A 13,353-nucleotide genomic window follows, 5' to 3' on the forward strand; every position below is an offset into this window, starting at 1 on the left:
GCACTAGATGTTGTGCATTCAGATGTATGGGGTCCTACGAAGACCGTGTCTATGGGAGGCTGCAGGTACTATGTCACTTTCATTGATGACCACACAAGAAAAGTGTGGGTATATTTCATGAAGGAGAAGAGTGAGGTGTTCACTCACTTTCAGAATTTCAGAGTTTTGGTTGAAAAGCAAACAGGAAAATATGTAAAGTGCCTAAGGTCAGATGGAGGGGGAGAGTACTTCTCCAATGAGTTCTCTGAATTCTTAAAGAAGAATGGTATTCGGAGACAGTTCACATGCAGATATACTCCGCAGCAAAATGGAGTTGCTGAGCGGAAAAACAGGCACATTGCTGAGATTGCGCGAGCATTGATGGAAGAGAAGAATATGCCGCATTGCTATTGGGTTGAGGCTGTTTCTACAGCAGTATACATCATGAACAGGACTCCAACTGCAGCCATACATGATGTAACTCCAGAGGAGAGGTTTACTGGCAGAAAACCAGATTTGTCTCATCTGAAAGTTTTTGGATGCATTGCATATGTGCATGTGCCAGATGAGCTGAGAACTAAGCTGGATCCGAAAGCTGAAAAATGTGTGTTTATTGGATACTCCCTTGAGCAAAAGGGATACAGGTGTTATAACCCTGCTACACGTGAGTTGAGGGTAAGCAGAGATGTCGTCTTTGATGAGATGAGCAGCTGGTATGCTGCTGAAAAAGAAGCTGTTGGGGCTGATGTGAGTGGAAGTGTGGTTGCACAGAATGCAGGTCAGCAATCACAGTCTTTGAGTGGACCAGGAGAGTCCTCATCTAGTGGGTCTGTTGATAGACCATGGAGTGGCAGGCTGCGTCATAATACCACTCCTGCAAATGTGATTACTACATCACGTAAAGGAAAAGAGAAAGTGGTTGAGCCCCTTGGTATGCCTGACATTTCTGCAGGGCATTCTCATGTTGATGGAGAGTCTAGTGGCTCAGATATGAGCCTTGATGAGGAGCTTGGCATCCCAGCTATGAGAACACCTGGTGTAAAGAAGGCTATGGAAGCCATGAATGAGAAGCTGCGAAGATCTGGGAGAGTGAGAAATCCTGTGCAGAGATTTACCTATGATGGTTATGTGGCACATCACTATGCATATATGGCAAAGGTTGTGCAGGTTGTTGAGCCCACATGCATTGATGAGGCTATTGGAAATGTGTGTTGGGTGAAAGCTATGGATGAGGAGATGGATGCACTATATGGAAATGAAACTTGGGATTTAGTGCAATTGCCTGAAGGCAAGAAAGCCATTGGATGCAAGTGGGTGTACAAAGTTAAACATAACAGTGATGGAAGCATAAACAGGTACAAGGCTAGATTGGTAGCCAAAGGATATGCGCAGACATATGGGATTGATTATGAGGAAACTTTCAGCCCAGTTGCCAAGATGGCAACGGTGAGAGTTGTGATAGCAGTGGCTGCGTCAAAGCAATGGTCTTTACATCAGATGGATGTAAAGAATGCATTCTTGCATGGGGATTTGCAAGAAGAGGTGTATATGTTGCAGCCACCTGGTTATGAAGATGTGGGTCACCCCGAGCATGTTTGCAGGTTGAAGAAAGCCTTGTATGGCTTAAAGCAAGCACCAAGAGCATGGTCTGACAAGATTTCGGAATATCTTGTCACTATTGGCTTTCATGTAGCCAATGCAGATTTCTCATTGTATGTGAGACATGGTGATAGAGGGGTTGTGCTTGTTGTCATCTATGTAAATGACTTGATCATTACGGGGGACCATGATGCAGAGATCTTTGATGTAAAGATCTTGCTTAGACAGAAGTTTGAGATGAAGGATCTGGGGGAGCTCAGATATTTCTTGGGCATTGAGGTGATTAGGTCACCACATGGTATTGGATTACTGCAGAGACAGTATGGCTTGGACATGTTGTCCAAGTATGGTATGATAGGCTGTAAGCCTATTTCTGTGCCATTGGATCAGAATGGCAAGTTGAGTGCAGATTCAGGAGAGATCTTGGAGGATCCTACTATGTACAGACGCATAGTAGGAAGTTTGATCTACATGATGATCACCAGACCAGATTTGAGCTATGCTGTTGGGTTGGTGAGTCAGTTTATGCAGGTTCCACGGAAACCGCATTTGGATGCAGTGAGACGCATACTAAGGTATGTGAGGTCTACTTTGCATTGTGGACTATTCTATGAGACTGGGACAGAGATATGTGTACATGGGTACACAGATGCTGATTGGGCTGGTAGTATCTCAGACAGAAGATCTACCAATGGATTCATGTTTTCTTTGGGGAGTGCTGCTGTGACTTGGAGCAGCAAGAAGCAACCTACGGTTGCTCTATCGAGTACGGAGGCCGAGTACAGAGGAGCTGCTATGGCAGCATGTGAGGTAGCTTGGTTGAGAAAGCTACTTGCAGATTTGGGTCTATCAGTGGATAGACAAGTTGTCATTTTCTGTGACAACATTAGCAGTATACAGTTGGCCAGGAACCCAGTCTTTCATGCTCGTACGAAGCACATAGAGGTCCACTACCACTTCGTCAGAGAGAAGGTCTTGGCAGGAGACCTTGACCTTGTTTATGTCAGCACAGAGGATCAGGTAGCTGACATCTTCACCAAAGCATTGGGTACAGAGAAGCTCCGCAAATTCAGGGCTTCGCTTGGTGTACATGAGATGGAGTTGAGCTCGAGGGGGAGTGTTGAGATATCGAGCTCTAGTGAGGCGGTGGACACTGATGACCCGCCTGGGGGATAGGCCCCACACTTACACCACTGGCATGGTTGGTGAGATCATGGGAGATATGCGGCCAGTGGGATGACAGGCTGTGTGACAGCCACTCTAGAGACTGGCATAGTTATAGCGCCAGCTCATTTAGTCGGGTTCACACTATAGAGAACCCGTGTATGTATTTGGTTGAGTACCTTTCATATTTGGAGTACTCTTATTCTTGTATATGTGTGTTGAGTGTTGAGTAGAGAAGAAGAAGATTTTCAGCCTCTCACCTTGTTCTCTATTAGGGTTTTGTGAGTGTGTGTATGTGCTTGCAAGAGCTCAAGCTCTCTTCCCCCCTACATCTTTTCAGGGGAGTAGCCGAAGTCGAGGGTATATCATAGCTAGGGATCATGGGCTTCAGTTGGGGTGGCAAGGGTGCATCGTGAAGTTTTTGTTTCCCTTTTTCCTCTGTAGTAGTAGTGGCGGAGGCCACTTTGGGCTTCCATATTGGGCTTCCATTGGAGGGTTGGTGATTTGGGCACCCAAATTTGGCGATTGCCTTGATAGTAATTTTGAGCGTGAAGCAAAGGTTTGGGGATCCACTGGTAATTTGTTGTTGAGCAAGGCTTAGGGTGTGGGGTGAGGGAGGTTTGGCCTTGGGGAGTGTTTGGGCCAGTGATTGTCCTGTACCTGAGAGGGAAGGGTTAGTTATGATTTACACGGTCAAGAAATTTTGCCATTATCTTCTGGTGAGACCAAATTTATCTTCTTTGTAGACCATCAAGCTCTTCTATATCTGGTAAACAAACCCTCCTGCACAACCGAAAGAATCACCTAATGGTTGCTAATATTTCTTGAGTTTGACTTCACTGTCACTGTCATAGTGCAGAAGGGCTCACAACATGTCTTGGTGCACCATATATCATGCATCCCCAATGACAAGCCACCAATGGGAGTCGATGATGATTTACCAAAGGCCGCCTTATTCCAATTACGCTTAATTCCAGAATGGGGAGAGGAATTTGGACACTTTCTAGACAATGGCCTACTAGTTAACCCACACCTCAACAAAGACTGTGCATGAAGCCTCATTAAACAAGCGGCCCCATACCAATTGATTGCAGGCCAACACTACAGATAGGGAAATGATAAAATTATCGATGATGTGTCTGAGAAGACGAATATGTCTTCCTTTTAGAACAAGCTCACTCCACCTATGCTGGGGGGAACTTCGTAGCAGATATCGCTGCACGCAAAGTCCTCATAGCAGCCAGGCTATGGTGGCCCACCTTAATGGCTGACGTAGCAGAATATGTCAAGTGATGCGATGAATGCCACAACGAGTGGCAATTCCATGCTTTAAGGACAGTATGCCCCTGAACCTCATTGTGTTCGTGCAACAGTTTAAAAAATGGGGCATTGATTTCATTGGACCCATATGCTCAAGCTCAATACACATCACAGCCCACGGACTATTGCACCAAATGGGTCGAAGCAATGGCTACCTGCCCGCAAAGCTGATGCGCAATCTACTGCAAAATTCTTGTATGAGTCAGTAATCACCCGCTTCGAATGCCCTCTCAAGATCATGAGCGACAATGGCACATACTTAATTAATGAGGTAATACAATTTCTCTTACAAGAATTCCATCACTCACAGGAAATCTTCCCCATACTAGCCCCAAGCCAATGGCCAAGCAGAAAGCACCAATAAAGTTCTTTGTGCCATTCTAACCAAAACTGTTGAAGCCAGCCACCGCCGACGATTGGGAGTAAAAGTTGCCTGTGGCACTTTGGGACTATCGAACATCTTACAAGGCTGTCACTAGTGTGACACCCTTGAATTTGACCTATGGTACTGAAGTGGTTATTATGCCTATGGAGTTCTTGTCTCGAGTTTGTGAATTGTAATAAAAGAAAAACTCATGGGCAATGTCCTCAGTTGTCGCCTATTCGAGCTTGATGAAACACGCCTCCTCTATCTATAGCATGATTGTTTAAAAACTAAGGCATAAACTAAGGCGTAAACAGTGGTTTGATGACTAGCTGAAGGACAAACAAATAAACAAGGGCGACATGGTCCTCCTCTTTAGCACAAAAACCCATAAAAAGAAACTCAAGCTCAGAGGCTTAGGACCTTTCCTAGCCAATGAGATAACCTCGCAAGGCGCAGTAGTAGAGACACTCGATGGCGTTGAGATGGCAGGATATTTCAATGTTAGCAAATTGAAATGCTACCATGGTCCACTAACTAAAACCACCCTTAGGGCCATTCATGACAAAAAAAAACAAAAAAGCAAATACAAAGAGATGAAACAAGCAGCCCAGTAAGAGGCTAAAGAATGGCAAGCCAAACTTCGGGGGAAAAACATTGTGGTTAACATGGCCCAAGTTGTAGACCTTGATGAAGAGGAAGATAGGGAGGTGAAATCTACTCGGTTATGGTTAGGAATGACTACCCCGACAAGCTTTACCCAAAAATTGGCTCTTGTTGATACAAGGGCTAATTACAACTTGATGTCTTATAACATATGGCTTCCTATCAAGAGACCCCATTCAATGGTCACAATAGTGCCTCTTCAATGTTTAGGCACAATCAAAACCTTATTCCACATTGGAAATAATCCCTTGGAAGAGAAGTTTTATGTGATGCCTGTAGGAACTATGCATGACGAAATTCTTCTCGGACAAGGTTGGATGGGACACAACTGCCACAACATTGGCTGGGACGTAAGGACTGCCACCCTATAACTGGCCTCTAGCCAAGTTACATTCCTAATGATAGACAAAGAACTTGTTTCCTCCACTCCCTCATGCCAAGATGATAATCCTCCCCTCACCATTGTTATTCTGCCCTCCGATCAACACCGATCCATACCGCTTAAAAAGAGGCCGCTCCCTACTCTGGACACCCCACTGTCTTGCATATCCTCACCACTACCCAACTCAGCAGCAGCAGCAACCCAATCCAAACTTTCCAATGCCACCACTGTTGACCCTCCTAACAAAACTAACAACATTAACCCTATTAACAACTCTAACCGATGCACATAGGGCAAGCACTCTTGCCAGTGGATACCTAAGAAGCTTCTCATAGCCCAAGGGTATTATGAAGGTACCATCACTCTGTGGATCCCCCACCAATCCACTTCCCATACTCATATATTGGCAACACCAACTCCTTATCCCTCTCGAAGATAACACATTTGGTAACCACAAGCCCATAAGTGGTGGTATAATTTCGTCCAGCCTTATTGAGTTGGCATCTGGCAAAGCTGATGGGAAAATCCATCTTATGTTCACCGAGTTAGGCCAGCACACACCCAATTGCAAAGGTAGAGACATCAATGTTTACATGAAAGATGATGTCCCAGTTGGAGAACCTCATAATCGGAGCACTTGCCAAGGCTTTCTTTAGGGTGGTATACGCCTGTTGGCATTCCTATGTCCACTGAAAGAGGATTAGGAGTCCGTAAAGGGGGCGAGCTATATCAATATACATGAAAATGAAATGTCGATAATACCCAACGTGTCCCATGAAGCGCTGGACTCCCTTAAAAGTTGGTTGGTGGGGGAAGCTCAAGGATGAGCCGCACCTTTCTATCAAACAATGGAGATTCCTTGTTTGGAGACTATATGTCCAATGATAACTCCATGTCAACCCAAAACTGGCATTTGAGAGGGTTCAAGGAAATACGGTAGAGCCTACATCTTTCTAGCACCTTTCCTAAACATTCGAGGTGTGCTTTCCACGTGGAATTGACACAGAGGTAATCAAAAAGACCTCAAGGAATTTATGAAGATACTCCTTGTAGGCCGCTCAAGGATGGTTGGTGGGGGAAGCTCAAGGATGAGCCGCACCTTACTATCAAGGATGGAGATTCCTTGTTTGGAGACTATATGTCCAATGATAACTCCATGTCAAACCCAAAACTGGCATTTGAGAGGGTTGGTTGGTTGGTGGGGGAAGCTCAAGGATGAGCCGCACCTTACTATCAACAATGGAGATTCCTTGTTTGGAGACTATATGTCCAATGATAACTCCATGTCAAACCCAAAACTGGCATTTGAGAGGGTTGGTTGGTTGGTGGGGGAAGCTCAAGGATGAGCCGCACCTTACTATCAACAATGGAGATTCCTTGTTTGGAGACTATATGTAAAACCCAAAACTAGCATTTGAGAGGGTTCAAGGAAATACGGTAGAGCCTACATCTTTCTAGCACCTTTCCTAAACATTCGAGGTGTGCTTTCCACGTGGAATTGACACAGAGGTCATCCATAAAGACCTCAAGGAATTTATGAAGATACTCCTTGTAGGCCGTGCACATCAGATATTGGGCATTGGTTAGCCCAAAAGCATGGCACGACATGCATAAGTTCCTCATTTGGTAGCAAAGGCCGTTTTGTGTTGATCTTTGGGATCGATCAATACGTGATTATATCCAGAGAATGTGTCCAAGAAGCTATGGGCTTCCTTTCTTGCAACTCTTTTGAGCACGTTGATCTATGAAGGGTAAGGGATAGTGATCCCGTATAGTGGCGGCATTGACCTTTTTGAGGTCCACACACACTCATACCTTTCCATTCTTTTTGCACTATCACTATGGTTGATACCCATTTTGTGTGCTCAATTTCATAGATGAATCCTGTGTCTTTAAGTCGATCAATTTCTTTCCGGACCATCTTGGAGTACTTTGGATTCATAGGGTAAGCTCTTTGCTTGTTCGGTCTTGCTCCATCAACCCTAGGAATGGTGTTTGACTACTTTGAGAGGTACACCCTTCATATCTGTGTACTTCCAAGTGAAGCAATCCTGGAATTTAGTGAGTAGAGGGATGAGTTAGGTCTCCTCCTCGGTTGAGAGGTCATCCCCAATGTAAATTGGTCTCGAGTCTTCGCCCAGACCTACCAAGTTAATTTCCTTCACCTTGGCTGGACCATCATATGAGGTCCCTGGCTCTCCATCGTGAGACCTTTGGGCCAACTCATATTTTACAAATATATCAGCCATCTTAAAGGTTCTGAGGTGTTTGGGGACTTTTTTAGTCTCTTCTACCTTATGTATGGTGGTAGTAATTCATCACTTGAGGGGAAGTGTTGAAATAGCAAGTGATATGGGGTAAACATTAGAGAAAGGGAGAGTGTGTTATATGTACAATATGTGTGCTATGCTATATACACATTATGAGTACATATACTAGGAGGCTAACCCACATTAGGCTTGTGAGCATGGGAGCATGGGAACAAGCTCTAGTGGAGCATGGGTTAGGACTAACCTTAAGGGTTAAGGTTAGGGTCATGCATCCAAGGGTCACACATGGAAAATGGAGAGTCAAGAGTCACTTGAGGACCCTCCTATATAATAGGGGCATGGGGCACACTCATCAAGGGAGGCTTGGAGGCTTGAAAGCTTATGCTATGGTCTCTTGTGTAGAGGTCCATATCTACTCATCTACCATTTCACACTATTGCTACATGCTATTGGATTGGAGTTATACCTCTTGATGGTATGGGACATCAAGGTAGAGGTATGATGTATTTCATTTATAATTCATGTATGCATCCCTTGGGCTCGGAGGTGGTTGGGTGGTTGAGTTTATGCCTGATTTATGCATGTTTATGCATAACAATTATCTAGAGAGATCTTAGGGTTTTAACAGTGGTATCAGAGCAATCTCTATTTAATTGTTGTTGATTTTTTTTAGTAAATTTTAATATTTACTAATAAAAATGTTATTTTGTTGATTTGTGTTGATAAATTGCACGTGGATCGTCGATATGGCGATTGGAATGCATGTTACTTCAATTCAATGGACGAATCGACGTTGCGGGGGGATTTCGTGAGTTTAATGCTATTTTTCCTATTTTTTATGGTTAAAATCAAGCATTAATGGAATTTTTTACAAAAATACCACATATTTTATGGTGGATATTTTTGGTAGAATGGATTCCCTGAATTTCTAGAATTTTTAAAATTTTTTCCTAATTTGAGCATTTTTATGATTTAAAAAGTATTTTTATACATTTTTGTGAATTTTTTCTGCGGAAATGCGATCAAATTTCCGTCGATTTTCTACTGAAATTCAGTAGGGGACAGCGTGTTGATGCATGAAGCGCTCTCCCGTGTGCGTGGGGTCCTCTCCGCCTCTCAAATCTGATTTTTCCTTCTTTTTTTCATGAGAAATTCTCTTAAAAATGATTTTAAAAAAAATCCATTAATCATAATTAATGTTAATTATGATTAGAAGTGTTTAATTAAAAACTTTAATCAAAGATTAAAGTTAATCTCTGATTAACAGAGAGGGGAGGAAAGAGAATGGAAGGAAGAAGACGGAGAGGAAAGAGGGGAGAAGAAGGAGAGGAGGGAGAGAAAACTCCCTCCCTCTTAGTTTTGTGCGCGGCACAGGCGCGGGGGGGGGGGGGGGGGGGGGAGGGGGGCGAAACCCCCCCCCCCCCCTAAAAAATCAAAACCATGCAAAGCTAAATTAAGCTTTTTTTTGTTTTTTAAAAAATAAGTTTTTTATTATTAAAAAAAGCTTTTGAAATCTTTTTCAAAAAAGCTTGAAAAAAGCCTGAAAAATAGTGACAAATTACGGGATTTGAGAAAAAAAATCTCTGAAAATTTTTGTAAATTTCTTCTTGAAAATTTTTCGCTTTTCATCTTTCGAAAAACCTTTGGCTTTCCGTTTTCCCGAAACCTTTTGGCTTTCCAAATTCTGAAAAATCTTTTGACCTACTGTATTCCGGAAACTTTTGACCTTTCACATTCCGATTTTTTTTTGTCTTTTCATTTTCCCAAAACTTTTGGCTTTCTGTATTCCGGGAAAACCGTTGGAATTCCGAAATTTTTTGACCGTTCGTATTCTAAATGCGTTCGGGGTAATTTAAAAATTTCAAAAAAATTCCTGAAAATTAGTGGAAAATTAGAAAAAAGTTATTTTAAATTTTGGAAAAATGTGGGGTTGGTGTTTGGCATGTGGTGTGTCCGTTCGGGTGCCCGTGACCATTCAAATTCCTTTAAAAATATATTTTTTGACCCAAAAAATTAAAAAATCCATTAAAATTGTAAATTTTCATTGGATTTGAGAATTGGGCGAAATTGAAAATTTCGTTAACGATGGGATTCTCAGGAGAAATTAGAAATATTCTAGATATTATTTTTAGAAATCCTTAAAATTGGTATTTTTTTTAAAATATCAATGCTATTTTGGCAAATTAAATTACTAAACATTTTTTGGAAAAATATAGGTTTGGAATGCCATAAGATAGGTTTGGTGGAATTCAAAATTATCATATTTTGAGGCCCTAGAAAATTAGAAAAAATTAGAAAAAAATCATGATAATTCTTTTTCTCGAGAATTTAATATTTTTGAGGATTATTTAATGTTGAAGTATGTTTTCTCGTGCTGACATTAGATAGATGCGGGTTATTCGCATATTATTAATACGATTATATCTCATATTAATGGATATTTATGTTTGGATTAATTCTAAACGATGTATTCATGATTTTTTACCATTGTTTAGCCATTCTTTTTGGACATGTTTCTTGATTTCTTTTGATGGCTATAATTTACGTTCAAAGTGTGTTTCACCTTTGACACTTTTCCTTTCCATGATAATTTATTTTGCACTTATTTAAGTGTGGATTGCGCTTAATTTCTTAAGCTTAAGACAAATTCTATCATGGGTTAGTTGATCGGTTTGTTTTGGTGGATTTTTATTGGATGTTTTTCAAGTTTTATATGGACTCATCAGGTTCTGCCTAGATCACTTGTGTCTAGAGTTTTCCTATTGAGTGCTACACACATGTGTTTCACTTGCTTACTTTGGAGTTTTGCTTGAACGACACCACGTTCATATACTCCGAATTGATGAATTGGTCACCAATTTTAATGCTTCTTTTGGCATGATTTATATCCATTAGATGGTATGCATTGATTTTTATGATCAACTATGGTTTTCATAGATTTAAGGAGCTTCTATGCTTTTATCCATGGTTTTATAAGGATCTTTTGATCTTTTGGATAATTTCATGTGCCTTGAAGGTAGCATTTGCCTTCATTTTTTGCACATAATTTTGGAGTATATTTCTTATACTCTTGTACATATTCCAACTTGGATACCTAGTTGCTTATATATCTAGGTGAGTTATTTTTCTATTCTAACTTTATTATGTTTTGGGTAGTTATCATTAGAAAGGTGCCAATAATTCAATTTCTTTTCTAATGATGTACTTAGAAGGAGTTATTCCTTGATGTAGTCTCAGGTATATAGAGACAGGTTTTAGTATGTGAAAGTCTGGATAAGGCCATCTTATTCCTTTTATATAGGATTTTATTCATATTTCCTAGACGGCATACTAGGGAGTTTTCAAATTGTTAAGGTATGTATGGGTGGTATCATGGTGGTATGGGACGCTAGTGATCCCTCACATATATTATCTTATGGGATAATTTGGGCTCAAGATTGTTGCTTTGCTTAAATCACTTAGCATGTTGACCTCAACATTCAAAGACAATCTTATTTTCTAAATTCACTAGAAGTTATAGTGTGGACATTCTCTAGATAAACTTCTTTTATCTATAGCCTGCATGTTTTGATGAGGGTAATTTCATCGGCATTTTCACTTGTTGAAATCTCTTTCTTTAGAGTTTAAACAAGTTTATCTTGTTGTGTTCGGACAAGGAAATTTGGATTCTTCCTTTGTTGGCATTTCTTTCTCTAGTTCCGTACTTTAGGTGATTTATATAGTCAACCTAATTGTTTACGGATGGACATATGTGACTCATCGAGACGTTGATGACTCTCTATGTTGATATGGGTAACTCGGTACGTCGATTATTCCATATGCAGATGTGGGTATGTCGGGGCGCCGATGAATCCCTAGTTTTTGCTATTATAATGCCATGTTTTCCTACTTTATTCTGAATGGTTTACAACGAGGAAGTTACTTTGAATGTGAATTACTCTGATCATTTACAGTCTGAGGGGCAAACAGAGTGTATGAATCAGATTGTAGAGGATATGCTTCGTGCATATGTCTCTAGAAAATCATCATATTGGAAAAAATATCTTCCAATGATGGAATTTGCCTATAACAATTCTAAATTTACGGCTATTATTTTTTAGTCCGTGCATACTTATACTGATGTCGGTCTTCATCGAGCTTGATGCATCGAGGGATTTCTTGCAAGATATGCAAGAAATGCTGACCGAAGCTCGGGATTCTATCAGGAGTGCTTATGATAGGGCACGGTTTTATGCTGATAGGGGACGCTCATCTCGGTCTTTTGAACCAGGAGCGTTGGTTTATTTTAATGTTCCTAAAGAACTAAAACTATCTCCAATTATTAGAGTTAATCCAGTCTTTCATATTGATAGATTGAAAGGGAAACTGGGAGGTGAGGATAACACCGTTACTCCTTAAGAACTCGTTGAAGTCGAAGAATTATTATACGTTCCACATGAACCTGATAAGGTACTTGAATTTAGGGAAAGGAAACTTTGTAGTTGAGTAATCCCTGAGGTTAAAATTAGGTGGAAAGATAGGAAAATTGAGGATTCAACTTGGGAGTCGGTTGAGATTGTTCAGCACAGTTCTCCTTCTTTTCATTGCAAGAGTGCAATGTTTTGAGAGAGGGGAAGTATGTTATATGCACATTATGTGTGCTATGTTATATACACATTATGAGTACATATACTAGGAGGCTAACCCACATTAGGCTTGTGAGCATGGGAGCATGGGAACAAGCTCTAGTGGAGCATGGGTTAAGACTAACCTTAAGGGTTAAGGTTAGGGTCAAGCATCCAAGGGTCACACATGGGAAATGGAGAGTCAAGAGTCACTTGAGGGCCCTCCTATATAATAGGGACATGGGGCACACTCAAGGGAGGCTTGGAGGCTTATGCTATGGTCTCTTGTGTAGAGGTCCATATCTACTCATCTACCATTTCACACTATAGCTACATGCTATTGGATTGGAGTTATACCTCTTGATGGTATGGGACATCAAGGTAGAGGTATGATGTATTTCATTTATAATTCATGTGTGCATCCCTTGGGCTCGGGGGTGGTTGGGTGGTTGAGTTTATGCCTGATTTATGCATGTTTATGCATAACAATTATCTAGAGAGATCTTAGGGTTTTAACAGAGTGGTATGTGACCCTCAAACATTTGTAGGAGTTGCATATAAGTCATAAACTATGGTTCAAAGGATCAAAGGGAGCCCAAAGGATGAGGAAAATGTGAAATGGCCAGCCCATGCGAAGAGGCCAAAAGTAGGCACCTCGAAAGAAGCGGAAAAGGATGTCAAATTGGTACTCGCTTCAAGGGAGATGGTGCTCAAATCTATAAAAGATTAGGTGATGCTCAAGCAAGCTTATGGACCATGATTAATGGCTAATGGAGACGTACTCAAACTTATAAAAAGGCATTCTATCTAATGGATCAAACATATAAGCTTTTGAGCTATACCTCTTGCACGGCCATTATCTTGTCACTATGCTTCGCTTTTTTTATGCTAGCATTGTCATTAGTGTTAATCTCTTTCTTGCTTTCTAACATGATGAGTCTAATTCATTTCTATACAGTCAATCAACCCTAGATGCAAATCTTAAGTAAAGTCTCATTGTAATCC

This window comes from Cibotium barometz, chromosome 32, assembly GCF_041138505.1.
Source record: "Cibotium barometz isolate CiBa-2024 chromosome 32, ASM4113850v1, whole genome shotgun sequence".
In the NCBI taxonomy this organism is placed as follows: Eukaryota; Viridiplantae; Streptophyta; class Polypodiopsida; order Cyatheales; family Cibotiaceae; genus Cibotium; species Cibotium barometz.